The 14,066-nt window shown below is 51.1% G+C and overlaps 1 protein-coding gene across 1 annotated transcript in view; it reads left to right on the top strand.

Moving 5' to 3' along the window:
* Scn5a (sodium voltage-gated channel alpha subunit 5) overlaps window positions 1–14,066 on the top strand; it is a 107,505-nt gene continuing 93,439 nt past the window's right edge. Inside the window, exon 1 of the mRNA XM_029565006.1 lies at window positions 1–45. The gene's annotated coding sequence lies outside the window, so the exon portion shown is untranslated. The remainder of the gene's footprint in view (window positions 46–14,066) is intronic.

Below are 14,066 nucleotides of genomic sequence, written 5' to 3'. Positions count from 1 at the left end.
CACGCCGCAGCCGCCCACCCCGGGGCCCGGGCCGGGGACTAGCAGGTGAGCGTGCGCCCCGCAGCGCCGGCCGCCGGGAGCCCCCTCCGCCCGCCGCCGCCCAACTTTCCTCCCCGATGGCCCGGAGTCACCGGTCCCCGGCCCGATACCGCCGGTGTCCCCGAGGGGGGAGGGGCGGCAGGCGCAGGTGGCCCGGCTGGAGAGGATTCCCCCCCCGGGGGGGGCGTCTCTGGGCGCCGCGGGTCCCCTCCCGTCCCCTGCCCTTCCGTGTTTCCCTTGCGCTGTCGAGGGCCTGGGGATGGGAAGCTCCGGTCCCGGTTCCGCGGCCATCCCTGGCGCAGGCTCGCCAAGGGGCTGGGATTGGGACCCGGATTCCCCAGGCCAGAGACCCCAAGGTCAGAGCGGCCACAAGGCGCGCGGAGAATGTGACTCTGGAGAGCCGGGGTGAGAGGGCTGACCCTGACCGGGGAGCAGGCCGAGCGTTCCCTTTCCCTGGGCCCGGGGAACCTGGCACCTAGGCTGTGCCCTAGGTTAGACGAGATCTCTGCACCCCAGGCAGAAATCTCTGGGCGCTCTATCGGGGGGACAGACCTACGTGTGTGCCCTGTCTCTGGGCGCCCCCACCACGCCGAAATCTCAGTGCCCTGGGGTCGCCTAGAAGTGATCGCATCTCCTCTCAGTCTCTGTGCCCACCAAGAGGAGAGAGATCTCCAGGTGCGGAGATTCCAGAGAGTTCTCCGCCCTCCTCGCTTTGACCACTACAGACCCTGACGGGAAGCAGCTCCCAACCCCAGTGTTGTTTGTCTTCAGCATCCTCCAAGGAAGTGGAGGTGCCTGGCTTTGTCCAAGGGTTCTAGGACTGGTGGGGACAGCAATGTGGTAGGGACTAGTGGTGGTGGTATTCTTGATGTGAGAAATGCTAGGGACCAGGCCCTGGCTGCAGGCCAGCCTTCCAAACACCTGTTGGAGGGCAGTGCACAGCAGCCGCAGAACTCACTCTTGTCTTCTTAGTGACTTAAGTCCAGTGGGACCATGGGATCAGCATGGCCTTGGGGTCTTGAACTGCTATTTCCCAGATAGCTCAGCCAGCAACCATCCAGAGAGGCACAAGGAAAGGACCCACACTCATCTTCAGGCTCACCATCCTTTAGGACTAAGAGAGACCCCTAGCACCTATCCCAGAGGCCTAGGCCACCAAGAGCCCAGCCCCATCCCCCCATGCTGCCCTTTACTCATCTCTGTGTCCTCCCAGTTAGAATGGGGCAGGTGCATATAAGTTGTGGTCATACACAGCAAGGCGGAATGAAAATGGGACAGGCTGCTGTCTCAGAAACACAGGGGAAGATTCGAGAACAACCAGAGCATGAGACACCAATTCTTTGTTAGAATGCCCAAGGCATTGAAAAAAGCCTTGTTCAACTTTTCATCTAACCTGTCATTGACACTACATTGTACAAGTGGGAAAATTGAGAACCAAAGAGGTCAAGGACTTACCCAAGGTCACACCGAATCATTGGATTAAGGATACCACTTAGGGTGAAGATCTCTTAGGATCGATTTCCCAAGGGCCAAATTGGCCTAGAACTGATCAAAGAGTGTCAGAGCAGAAAAGGGAAGTGGCCCTGAGGTGTTAGGAACCCACTTTCAAAGCCCAATGTGGCATAGGCAGCTGCCACCCTCTAGGGTGCCTGGCCTGGTCCCTCCCTGTGTGTGGTGGTGATCAGAGTGCCTCTGGAAGAATTCCAGAGTTGACTCACTTGGCTTGAAGAGCAAATGGAGAGGAATGGTGGAAGTACCACAGACAGCTAGGAGCAGGGAGCACGGGACACTGGGGCCAGGCAATCCAAAGACAAGAGGGTCCTGAGGGCCACACGGGGCAAAGAGAAACAGCAGACCCGTTCACAGGAAACTGGTTTCTGTCCATCCTTGGAAAGGCGTTTGGAAGAGTGTGCAATGATAGAAGTATTACCAGAAATGCAAAAGAAGCTACAATTATCTTTGATCAAGAGAGTCAAGGATAATTGTAATATAAATAACCTTCCACCTAGGCATTGAGGCATCAACAGGAGTTTTCCAAAATGGACAGTGTGGTCCAACCATCAGAATCAATCAGTAAGAACAAAGCACAGCATGATAAAACAGCACTGTTAGTTGAGTGATTGTTGGGTCCCATGATGTAAGAGAGATCTGCAGAACGAAAGCCGAGATCTCGTTGTGGGGGTGTTTGCGAGCTCTGCTCAGGAGTTGGGAATTTATCCTCAGTAATGGTTCTAAAAATAGCTAACAGGCACTGAGTGCTTTCTGAAGGCCAGGGCCACGCCAGGCCCTTCATAGGGCTCATCTCTCCGAGTGTCCCACATCAGCCCTAGAGGTGGGGAACACAGTCATGGCCATTTTGCAGATGGTGAAACTAGAGGCTAGGAAGGGGACAGATAGTAACTAGGTCTCTGCCACATGTCTCCTAAGTAGCACAATTTGGCTGGAGACCAGACATACCTACCATGCACCTCCCCAGCACAAATCAGACCTGTGCAGACCTTTAAAAGTCTTGCAACTGAGGGAGTATTGACAGACAAGTCACTGATGACAGAGCCTGTGGTGTCCTCCACTGTGGAATCTGTCACCCTCCTTCCACGGCTCATTCAGAGGCACCCACCTCTTTACACCATAGTGCATAGTGAAGGATGAAATGAGGCAGATGAAGTCTGGGTGGGCAAGCTTGATCTGAGAGATGCAACTTCCAACTGAATGTTGGAGGTAAGGATCCAGGAAGGAAGCTTCTGGAAGGAGATCTGGGCTGGAAGTAGGAGTTTGAAGCTGGTCATTGGCACTGTGGTAGTGAATTAGATTGCATGGCTGGGCTGCAGACCCCCATATTCCCATGCTAGCCATTGAAACATGTCTCAGTAAGCTTTGTATTAAGATTCCTGCACTGATGTGCCATCCCTAGGTATGTGATTCTGTGGTGGAGTGGGCATCTTTCTTTTGAAAACAAACAGGTGATTCTGATGGAGTTAGAAGGAGAATGGGAAAGGCTCCAGCCAGGAGCTCAGAGATACTCAACAGTCCAGGCAGAAGTAGTCGAATGAGGCTGAGAAAGAAGCAGGCAGAAAACCAGGAGAGGCCAGTGGCACAGATAGAAGGCAGGGGGTGCCTGTCTCCAGGGCAAGGGGAATCCCTTGTTGCTGCTGAGAGATTTTTTTTTTAGAAGGTACCTTCTGGCTTGTTCATGGACAGATGAACAAGAATGAATAATTTAGAGAAAAGTGCCCATTAGATTGAGCCACAGCGAGGGTGCCAATGACCTTGGCAAGGAAGCTGGCACTCTCTGAGCCCACAGGACATGGTGCCTTCCTAGGTGGATGGACTCTGGTGAATGAACACATTGGGGGTACAAACTGGTTTGGAGTGGATTAAGGAGTGAGTAGGAGGTGAGGATGGGGGACAGCATGTGCAGACAGCACTTTGAAGGGTTTGATGATTGAAGGAGAAAGATAGAGGGGAGCTAATGAGGGGACTCAGGATAAGCTTACCCAGAGCAGGTTTCGTGATGACAGGATTTGGAGAAGAGGGCCTGGAACAAAAGTCCCATGGCTAAACCACAGGGTGGCAAGAAGAGGGCCTGGAACAAAAGTCCCATGGCTAAGAGAGAGAGAGAGAGAGAGAGAGAGAGAGAGAGAGAGAGGCACAGACAGAAGTCAGGCATTTTGGAAAGCAGGGCAGTTTCAAGGATAGAAGAGACCTGGGTGTGGACCTGAGGCAGATACCCCCATCTTCTGTTGGCCAAGGCTGGCCTCACTCAGAGTTCTGAAACAGAGGAGTCCACCCTAGAGGACAGGATGGAGAACCTGGAGAGAACATCCAGCACCTACTTTGTGCTCTGGAAGGTTCTAAAAGGTCTTCAAGATAGATTCAAAATCTGCCCTGTGAAGTTTGTACACTAATGGGGAAAGAGACTAGATACCATGAAACACATATACAGAAGATAATTTTAGGTAGTGGCAAGTGCTGGGAAGAGATGAGACAGGAGTCCGTGATGAGAGACAGGTGATTCTAGCCTGCCTGACCTGGGCAAACCTCCTGAAGGAGGCAGCTGATCTGAGACCTGAAGAACAAAAAAGATGTGCGTAGAGAAGACGGAAAAGGAAACTGCCTGTGCAAAGGCCCTGAGGCAGAAGCTCCATGGTTGTCTGCTATGTCTAGAGCAGAGAGAATGAAATAGGGATGGAGAGGTGCCAAGCCTCAGTTCTAACCCCACCCCCATCAGTGGACGGTCCCTTCTGTGTGCCTACATCACTTTCCTCTGGCTGGCAGCAGTTCCTGGGAATGAGGCTATTTTTAGATACAACTCTCCTCTCCCTTGGGTCTAGAACATACCGTGTCTTTTTAAGCTGATCAATATGAGATGGCTCTATTTATAGAGACCCCATGTCAGGTCCTGGGGCCTGGGACCCCCCAGACTTTGTGGGAACAGGCACCACAGCTGATATAACCTTAAGGGACACTGACATAGATTCTTTGAACTTTGTGTCCCTCCACTGCAGTGCCTGACCTACAGAGTCTCATCTGGGGGTTGAAACACCAGGTACTTGAGCTTCCCTGACAACTTCATTTCCCAGAGGGGGATCTGCTTGTGGCCATGTCCCAACAGAAAATACAGTTGTGACTGTCAAACACAGCCAAATGGGACAGTTTGCTGGCCCCTTTGATCCATTTCTAACTTTGTTTCTACTCTAGAGGGGCAAACAGACACACTGATTACCCTGGAGCCTCCCAAGATCATCTCCTAAGCCAGAAAGACTAGCCCAGGACAGAGAGAAGGCAAAGCTGGAGATAGGGGCGCAGCCTCTTCTCTTCAGGATTGATCAGTGTGACCTGAAGCAACAAGGGAGCCTACCTGGAAGAGGTGGGCTTGGAGCCCAGTAGTAGAGGCTGCAGGAAAGGGTTGGACTTGTGTCTCCCGGCTTGTTGTCTGTCGGGAGGGAATGTTTATGCTCTGGGCCTAAGTCCTTTCCTGCTTCTTCAATGTCTTCTCATTAAATCTCCTAGGGAGGCAGTGGAAAGTCAAGTTCCCCCAGGGGTGTTCGCCCAGTGCAGGGAAGGAGCTGTTCTTGCAGTGTCTGTGTGGGCTTCAGCTGATCCTCACCCACTCTGAGGTCCCTGTGTCCTGGGCACTGATGACTTTCAATGACCCCTGGAGCCAGAGATGCAAGTGGGACTCAGGCAAGGTAGCACAGTGGCTAGAGTGGTGCTTTCTCAGCCCTGGAGCCTCATCTTGGCATGGGGAAGGTGGGAAACACCTCTCTGGGGGGTACAGATTCCTGGAAGGCCCAGAAGGAAGGACCTGTTTCTGTAGGGTAGTTTTCAGAGGGATGATAGGGCAGGGAGAGACAGTCTGGCAGCTTGGACAGTTTGCAGGCTGCACCTGGAGCGGGCTAGGCAGGGCAAGGCTGATCTCAGGGCATGGGCGTCCTGCCATGGGAGGAACGAGCTCTGCCAATCAATTCTTCCTGTCTGGCATCAAAGCTCAGCCTCATCGACTGACCCAGCCAAGGCAGGAAAGGGACCCAGAAAAGTCCCTAGGGCTGCTCCACTCTGCTGCATCTGAGTAGAAGATTCCCAGATCTCCAACCCCAGTATACTCCCTCTGACCAGGGCCCCACCCAGGGGTCACTGACCTGTGTGGAGGCTCAAGGAGGCTGAGAGACAGAGGCCTGCCCATCACAGCCAGAGACCTAAGCAGAAGAAGGCACGGGCACCAGGCGCCCACCCCGCACTGCACTTGGGTTGGATGTAGGACAGACTGCCAGTTAAATAAAGCGACAGCTAGTTGCCAACAGTGCTGGAAACCCAGGGAAAGCCCCCACTCACTTGCCGAGCCTGAGTGCCGATTAGAAGTATAATTGCTGAGCTTCCGTTTCAGGATCTGTCTGAGGGAAGGAGACAAAAAATAAAAAATAAAAAAGCACCTCCCTAAGGAGCATATGCAGCCTACCTGCCATCCTCAGAGAAACAGCTGGATACTGGGTCCCTTCCAGCCCTCCCCTTTTCTGATGAAATTAAGGATTTGTGCCCATCTGGGTCACTTTCAGCCACCACGCATCACACAGGTAGCTGAATATGCACTCACAAATAAGAAGCGAAAATGGTCAACACTGTGTTGAGGAAAACCAGCCTGCATATGTGTGAAGTTCTAGAAGAGGCAAAATGAATCTATGGTGATAGAGTCAGCAGTTGACTGAAAGGAACAGAAGGGGACTTCAGGGACTTCAGGGACTGTTTACCATCTTAATTGGGGTGGCAGTTTACACAGGTGTATATATTTGTTGTCTCTCATCCAACTGTACGTACTTTATGGGTGCGTTTTCTTGAATTTAAATTCTGCCTCTGTTGAAAAGAGGATTGCACGTTTGGTTTTACATGTGTCCTGGACACCTTTGTGGCATCGATTCAGTGGATCAGTTCATTGCCCTCTGGGCAATAGAGTCCCCAAAGGAAAGGCCTCCCATATTTCTCTAGGGGCATGTATGTCTCCTTCAGTGCACACAGTAGGTACCCCATAAATGCCTTGGTTGCCATAGCATCAGTGTACAGTTTCTCTGTGAAGGCTTTTTCAACTCAGGTATCAGAAGAATGAGTTGGAAGGAACTGAGCTAGACAGAGAGTCAGAATGCTGATGGCTGTCTCGAGGGCACCTATGCACTGTGAGGGTCTTGGGGGCTGATCTTGCGAACTGTTGGGGGCAGGGTAGACACATAGTTCAGGGTCTATGATGGACAACACCCCTGTGTGACTAAGCCAGCCTTTAACCCCATGCCTTTGTGGTCACAGGGTGTTAGATCATCCAGGTCCTCTACTCTGGAGATCCAGGGCCAGGCAACATTGGGCCCTTGGGGGATAGCACAGTACCACTTGTAGTATTAGAGATCATGTGTGCATCGACCAGTAAAGGGGTCTGGAGTAGGGGAGATGGGTGCTGTGTGCTCTGTGTCCTGCAGTGTGTGTATGAAGTGAGTATCCTGGGGAATCTGCAGTTCTCCCGTCCTGGCACCCACACACTGCCAAGCAGTTGATGGAGTGGAAGAGCCATTGCCCCATAACTGCTGTGGGAAAGGGGCAAGGAGAAAAAAACAGAGTTTAGGGTATCTGTAGGGGAACTCCTTGTTCATCTTTGGTAAGTGGGCAGAATCCAAGATAGGAGTAAATATGATGCCACACACCCTTCCAGCTCCCACCCCTGCAGGGAGCCCAGGTCTTGGGGAGAAGCCCTATTCCTTTCCATCCCAGGGATTCACTTCTGCAGAGCTGATGCTGGTGGGGTTTTCCTGTCAGCAGAATTAGCCTTGCCTTCAGCCTGGGTGTTGGAATAAATGAGATGCAAATGTGTGTAAATGAGGGCATCCCCAGCTTCAGGGGTGGGCGTGTTCACCTCCTCCAGGACGGGGGTGATTGGGCAGGACGTCCCCAGATTTCTGGAAGTGGTAGTGGGAGCTCAGATTTGCTAGACTCCAGACAGGACACAGTTAATGCTGGTACAACAGCCTCAAAGGAGTGGAGCCTGCAGGGAGCCGGTTAGCTGAGGCCTGAGTGCAAAGGACGTGTCAATGTGTCTTTGATCTGGGAGCAAGGACCTCTGAATGCAGAGGCCAGGGTACCAGCTGGCACCCCCACAGAGCCTTTGTCCAAACTGTTACCCTGGAGAGCTTGAGCTGTACAGATAATTGCCTGGGCGGGAGGGGTAGTGTGAACATGCTGTCTACCCCTCCCCCTGTCCCAACTGTCCCAACCTGTGCCTCTGGTCTCCCTGACCACCCACAACCACTGCCAGAAACCAGGTGGGCACTTCCTGGTCTGCCAGAACAACTCTCTTTCAACCCATCCACAAGCCCTGTGTCCCCACCCCCACTCCAGAGGACAGCCTGAGACTTGGTGCCAAAGCAGGTGACCTTAGACAGGTTCTGGATGCTGGGGTTCCAGACCAGTCCTGTCCAACACAATAGGATGGGATCCCCAAATGCAAGTCACTTATTTGGGGGTTTCCAACAGCTTCGTTTTAAAAAAGTAAAAAGAACCCAGAAATTATTTTTAACTTGTGTCATTTAATCCAGTGTTTTATCAAATTAAATATTAATATATTTAACTGTAATCAATATTAGAGATGATTAACGGACTAGTTGATTATTACGTGTAGAGTCAGGGTGGGGTCACTCCATCCTCAGCTCTCAGTAGCCACACACACAGAGTGAGTAGCTACCCTGTTGGACAGTGCCAGAGCAGAAAACAGCAGATGAACTGTTTCTGTTGGGGGGAATGTGCCAGCTCTGGGCCCATACAGAAATTGACCATCTTGAGAGCATCTGCCCAGGTATGGGCACAGTCCAGCTTCCGAGGGGTGAACTAGCCTCAGCTGAAGCCAGTGACTGATACATCACCTTGGAGTTGGGGTGGGGGGAGTCCCATACCCACCAAGTCCAGACAGGTGGCCACAGGCCAGCCAGGTGCCTTCCTCCCAGCACTGCCCTTGGAGGAAGGAGACAGTACAGTACAGTGGTTAGGGGTTTGCTAAGCTCTGTCAGATTTCCTACCTGAAAAAAGGAAAATACCATCTCCACTTTCTAGGATTATTACAAGCATGATAAGGGGATCCAAAACTGCATGCTTGCACACCCATATATATGCATGCATACACACACACCTTTGTGCAGTGCCAGGTTCATAACGAGCTTGTGACTTCTGACATGGCCCTTAGTCCAATGTCCACCCCAGGAAAGGAGCCACGGTCACAGTGTGGGTTCCTGATTGGTCATAGCATTTATTCATGCTTTCATTCCTTCATTTGTTTCTTCAGGCACCTCACTGGGCTGGCCCCTGCCCTGGGAGCTCATGTTGAATACTGAGGGGGAGGTATGTGTGGAAATGAACTCTCTGGTGATGTGGAAATTAACATGTACCAGAAGGAGACTCAGAAGGAGAGGGCCAGCGGGGCAGGGACAGCTAGTATGGAAGTAGACCCTCTGAGTTGGCTTTCCATGAGAACTATAATGCAGTTACGTGTGTGTGACAGTGTTCCCACCAACAACAGGCCACACAGATGACTCTGGTCCCTGGAGATTATAAGGGAGCTGACTGAAAAATGCCTATCACCTAGTGTTGTTGTAGTCATCCTAACATCACAGAACAGGTCAGAACAGTGCAGTCCTCGTTTGTGTGTGTGTGTGTGTGTGTGTGTGTGTGTGTGTGTGTGTGTGTGTGTTGGTGCTGTGGAAGCAAACCTACCAAGTATGTACAGTATGCAATACTTGGTGATAAACAACTATGTTACTGGCTGTGTGCTTTCTTTTTAAGAAAAGATTTATTTTTAATTATGTGTATGTGTATTTGTTGAGAGGGTATGTGCACATGCATGCAGATGCCCTTAGAGGCCAGAAGAGGGCATCAGATATCCTGAAGCTGGAGTTATAGGAGGTTGTGGGATGCCTAATATGGGCACTGGAAACGAAACTTGGGTCCTTTGCAAGGGCAGTACATGCTGATAACCACTGAGCCATCTCTCCAGCCCTGGTTTGCATATTTTCTGTGCTACTTCTGTCATTATTTTAGTGTACTCCTGCTTATGAAATCACTTACTGGACAACAGCCTGACATATTACACTGACTCACACTGCTCATATACATTACTTCTCATATGCATTACTTCTCTGATTGTATTAAGAGGCCATGTTGAGTTTAGGGGTGTTTTGCTGAGGGGGCTGTTCTGTGGTAGAGCATGGGCTTAGCATGAGTGAGGCCCTGGGGTGGGGTGGGGTGAATAAAAGAGCCTACCTACACCATCTAGGTTTGTATAGATACATGCTGGTGTTCACAAGACACAATAGCCTAATGATAATTCTTAAATATCCTCCGTATAAGTGATGCATGGAAATGACAGAAAAAAGAAACAGTGACAACTGGTAACCGCCGAATTCATAGTGGGGGCCAGACATGCAAAGTATCAACAACATACATACTTCACAACAGCCCTGTGGAAAAGGAACAGTTTCTAGCCCCATTTGACAGATGGGAAAAACAAACTGGAGAAAGAGCAGTTAGCTCCCCAAAGACACGTGGCAAGCATGTGGCTAGAGCCCAAAGTTACTTGTGTAGGCTGACTTCCAAGCCACAGCCCTACCATTTCCTTATCCCATATAAGAACAGGAAATCTCTTAAGAGAAGGAAGGGTATAGGACACAAGGAGAGGCAGAGATGGATAGGAGGTTCTCTGCCCTGGGCCATTTCTGTTTCTTCATTGCCAGTCTAAGCAAGTCTGGGTAGAAAATGCCCTTGCAAATAAGCATGGGGTCTGTACTGATGACATCTTCATTCCATCATTACCACCTGTTGATTTGAGAACTGTCATCCCTGTAAGAAAAGTACCGCTGAAGCCATTATATGACTATGGGCACAGTGGGCACCGAATACAAGATCCTAATTCAGTTAATCAAATGAGCTGGGGTGTTAGCATGTTCTCAAGGAAGAAATGAAGTTGTCTGATGTATGCACAGGCTACAAGTCTTCACGGGGAGCGATGGGGTCGGGGGCGGTGGTCGGCATCCAAAACTGACAAGATCCCTGGTTCTTTTTTTTTTTTTTTTTTTGTAATTTTATGTGTATGCATGTATTGTCTGCATGTAGGTAAGTTCACCCATGTCATACAATGCCCGTGGAGGTCAGAAGAGGCTGTTGGATCCCCTGGGCCTGGAGTTATGGACAGTTGTTAGCTGCCATGTGGGTGCTGGGATTCGAACCCAGGTCTTCTGCAAGAACAACCAGTGTTCTTAACCATTGAGCCATCTCTCCAGCCCCAATCCCTGGTTCTTGAGTCAGTGTACAGGTCCTGTGGATCACCCGAAGTTCTAGCTTGTCAGATGCCCCCCATCCTGTTCTCTTGCCCCTGGTGTGGTCAACAGAGGAGCACCCCACTTAGCATGAACCATCGATCTAAGTGGAAGGCAGGGACCCCCTGATCACATGGGGCATGTGCTTAGGGAGTCACAGATTTCCTGCCCTCCCTCTCTTGTCTGCTAGTGTCTGCAGTCTCCCCATAGACCCCTTCTTTAGCACCCAGAGGCAGGCAGAAGGGGAGTTCCACAGGGCCAGGAAAGGTGGACCTGGGTAGATGGAATGGGTACCACAGTAATGGACAGACCAGCCAAAAGTCATGGGACTGCCAGGCAGGAGAAAGAAGCACAGAACAGAGGAAGCCAGCAGAGATTTCCTAGGAAGCCTGGGAGCTACTTCCATAGAGCGCTGTGCATAAATTTACATGGCAAAGAATATTCTTTGCATGCTGAGTTCCAGAGACTGATTCCAAGGCGACCAAAATGCCAGACATGACTCAGGCAGGAGGCTGGAGTGAGCCTGCCTTCAGGCTCTGGGATTGAAGTGGGCAAGGAGGGGCTGTAAAGAGCTAGAAGCTACCTCCCTCCTCACCGGGCAGCTAGCTGTGTATGCAACTACGGTATCCCAGGATCTCAGGAATCCTGGAATGTCAGTGCCAAAGCTGAGAAAATCCCGGACAGCCTGACTTTGGTCTTCCAACCTGGACCGTAGTATCTGCAGCTGCACTTCAGGTTGCCAAGACATGTATTCATGTCAGTGACACTGTTGATTGGCCACTGGTATGCTCCTGTGTTCAGGAAGCCTCAGGAAGACCCATGCAACGGGAGCCAGCCCCAAGCCTAAACAGTCAGTATTCAATTCTCCCTACCCAGCATCTCTACCAGATTGTCCAGCAGGTTAGAGGTGAACCCTATCCTTTTCTGGGAAACCAGACGCATTCCCAGGAACTGTCAGTGACCAGCAAAATCTAGACGGGAAAGACTTGAGGGTGTGGAGGAGGAAAGACAGCCAAGGTGAGTGGGCAGTCAGGGGCACCCTGGAGGAGGGAGGTCTTGAACAGAGCACATGGTAAGTGCTGTCACATGAGACACACCTATAGCACTTGGGAATGTCTGTCTGACTGGGATGGAAGGAGAGGAAGGCAGCAGCGGTGGGGATGTGGCTACTGTACCCCTTTTCTTGTTGCCTTAGTACCTGACAAGAAACTACTTAAGGAAGAAGAGTTTATTTTGACTCACAGTTCAAGAGAACACAGGCCCTCACGGAGGGGAAGGCATGGGGCAGAATCAAGAGGTTGTATCCACAGTTAGGAAACAGAGAGATGAATGCTGGTGTCCAGCTTGCTTTGTCCTTTCTATTCAATCTTGGATTCCCAGCCCAGCCTGTGGGATGGTACCCTCTATCCACATTCAGGGTGGGTCTTCCACCTCACTTAACTCCATCTAAAAGTGTGCCCACAGGCTTGTCTCCTAGGTGATTGTAAATCCTGTCAGCTTGACCATCAGTATTAAGTATCACAGCAGTGGTCTGAGCAGAGGTTAGCAGCCTGTCCCAGACTATGACATTAGGGATGGAGGTAGGAACATTGGCATGTTCCCAGAAATTGCACCAAGAAGCTAGAAAGGAGTCCAAACCATTGCTCCCACTAACTCCTGGACCCATGAGACTTACAGAGAGATGTGCCCAGTGACCTGATGCAGAGGGAGGTAGTTAGGATGGAGTGGGTTCCCCAAGAGTGGGACTGCTAGGTGGGAAATGTCCCTAGGCAGAGGTGTCAGCTGGAAGAAACTGTTCCAGTCTTGAGAACAGCTGGAGGGCCATTGCAGAAGGAGTGCGGTCCTGGACCAGCTGTCTTTGAACCAAACCCATCAGAGCTTCTCAGTATAGGGAGCTGACAGAGGCCTTCCACAGTCACAGACACCAGCACACCCTCAGCACACTCGGGCCACTCCTGAGCCTGCCTCACCCTGGCAGCCCAGAACCCTGCAGCAGGACCACAGACCAGGCTGAGCATAGCAAGGTGGGGCCAGAACAGGTGCAGGCAGGAGAACAAGGGCGAAAGCCGATCCTGCCCTCCCACCAGGAGCAGCCCAGACACAAAGGCCACTCTTAGCAGGTTTACTTTGGAACCTGAGGCTGCCTGGCTGTTGGGGAGCAATGAATTTCATCTGGAATCTAGTTTCAGATGCACCCCTGGATGCCAGGGATCCCGAGAGTGTGGGTTCTCTGTTGAACCACATTGAAGACCCTCCTTGGAACCCAAGGCCTCATCTATTAGACCTGTGATGGTGAGGACAAGGGAGAGTATGACAGTGCTTGAACACAAAAATTCTGGGCTTCTAGCCTCTGACCATCCCCCGAGGCTCCCTGGCTCTCCAGAAGTGCTCTGCCTCACCCACTGGGACCCAGAAGGACTCAGAATGGAATTTGTCAGACTCAAGGGCAAGGCAGGCTGGGGGCCCCCAGGCTAGGCTTCTTCCCTCTTGAGTCTTTAGTGCTGGTCTCCATCCCTACCCAGAGATGCCCCCAGTGTCCCAGTGTGTCAGAGCTGGCAATAGTCAGGGAGAAACTGAAACCCACCCCAGGAGAGCATGAGAAGAACATCAAGGAACCCCCCAAAAGGGCTTTGAAGACCTCCTTGTCCAGATGAGGAAGATGAACCCCAGGGTTAGCAACTGAGCAGGGATCAAGCCAGAGCCTCAGAGTTCCCTGCCCATCACAGAATCACAGTTTTCAAGCCAAAATATGCAGCATTAAAAGGAAAATCAATTGTATTGAATACAGCTATCAGGACACTTAAAAACCAATTTTCGATAATGTGTGTGCCTCTCTATTAATGTTTTAAATAAGATCAAGCAGCTGCTGTAAGTACTGTAATTTTGAAGCAGTCACAGCCAGTAATAATATCCATGGTACCCACAGCAGCTGTAACCAGACAGGGATGTGGCGACTGATTCTTTGGATCATAGGTCCTGCTGACATGTCAGTTTTATCAACTACCTTCACAGACGAAGGAATTTCTACATTTGAGTTAATGAGAAGGAGATCTTCTCCCCTAGATCTTGTCCCCTATCCCTCCAAGGGTTCCTAAACTATATGGATAAGCAAAATTCACCCACACCCTTAGCAGTCAGGAGAGTGAGTGGTTACCTTGAAATGTTGGTAGCTGATGTCTGGAGGGGAAAGTG

The sequence above is a fragment of the Nannospalax galili genome, unplaced genomic scaffold, assembly GCF_000622305.1.
Source record: "Nannospalax galili isolate Female #2095 unplaced genomic scaffold, S.galili_v1.0 scaffold951, whole genome shotgun sequence".
Classification (NCBI taxonomy): domain Eukaryota; kingdom Metazoa; phylum Chordata; class Mammalia; order Rodentia; family Spalacidae; genus Nannospalax; species Nannospalax galili.
The sequence above is the reverse complement of the archived record's forward strand: the minus strand, read 5'-3'. Positions and strand labels throughout refer to the sequence as shown.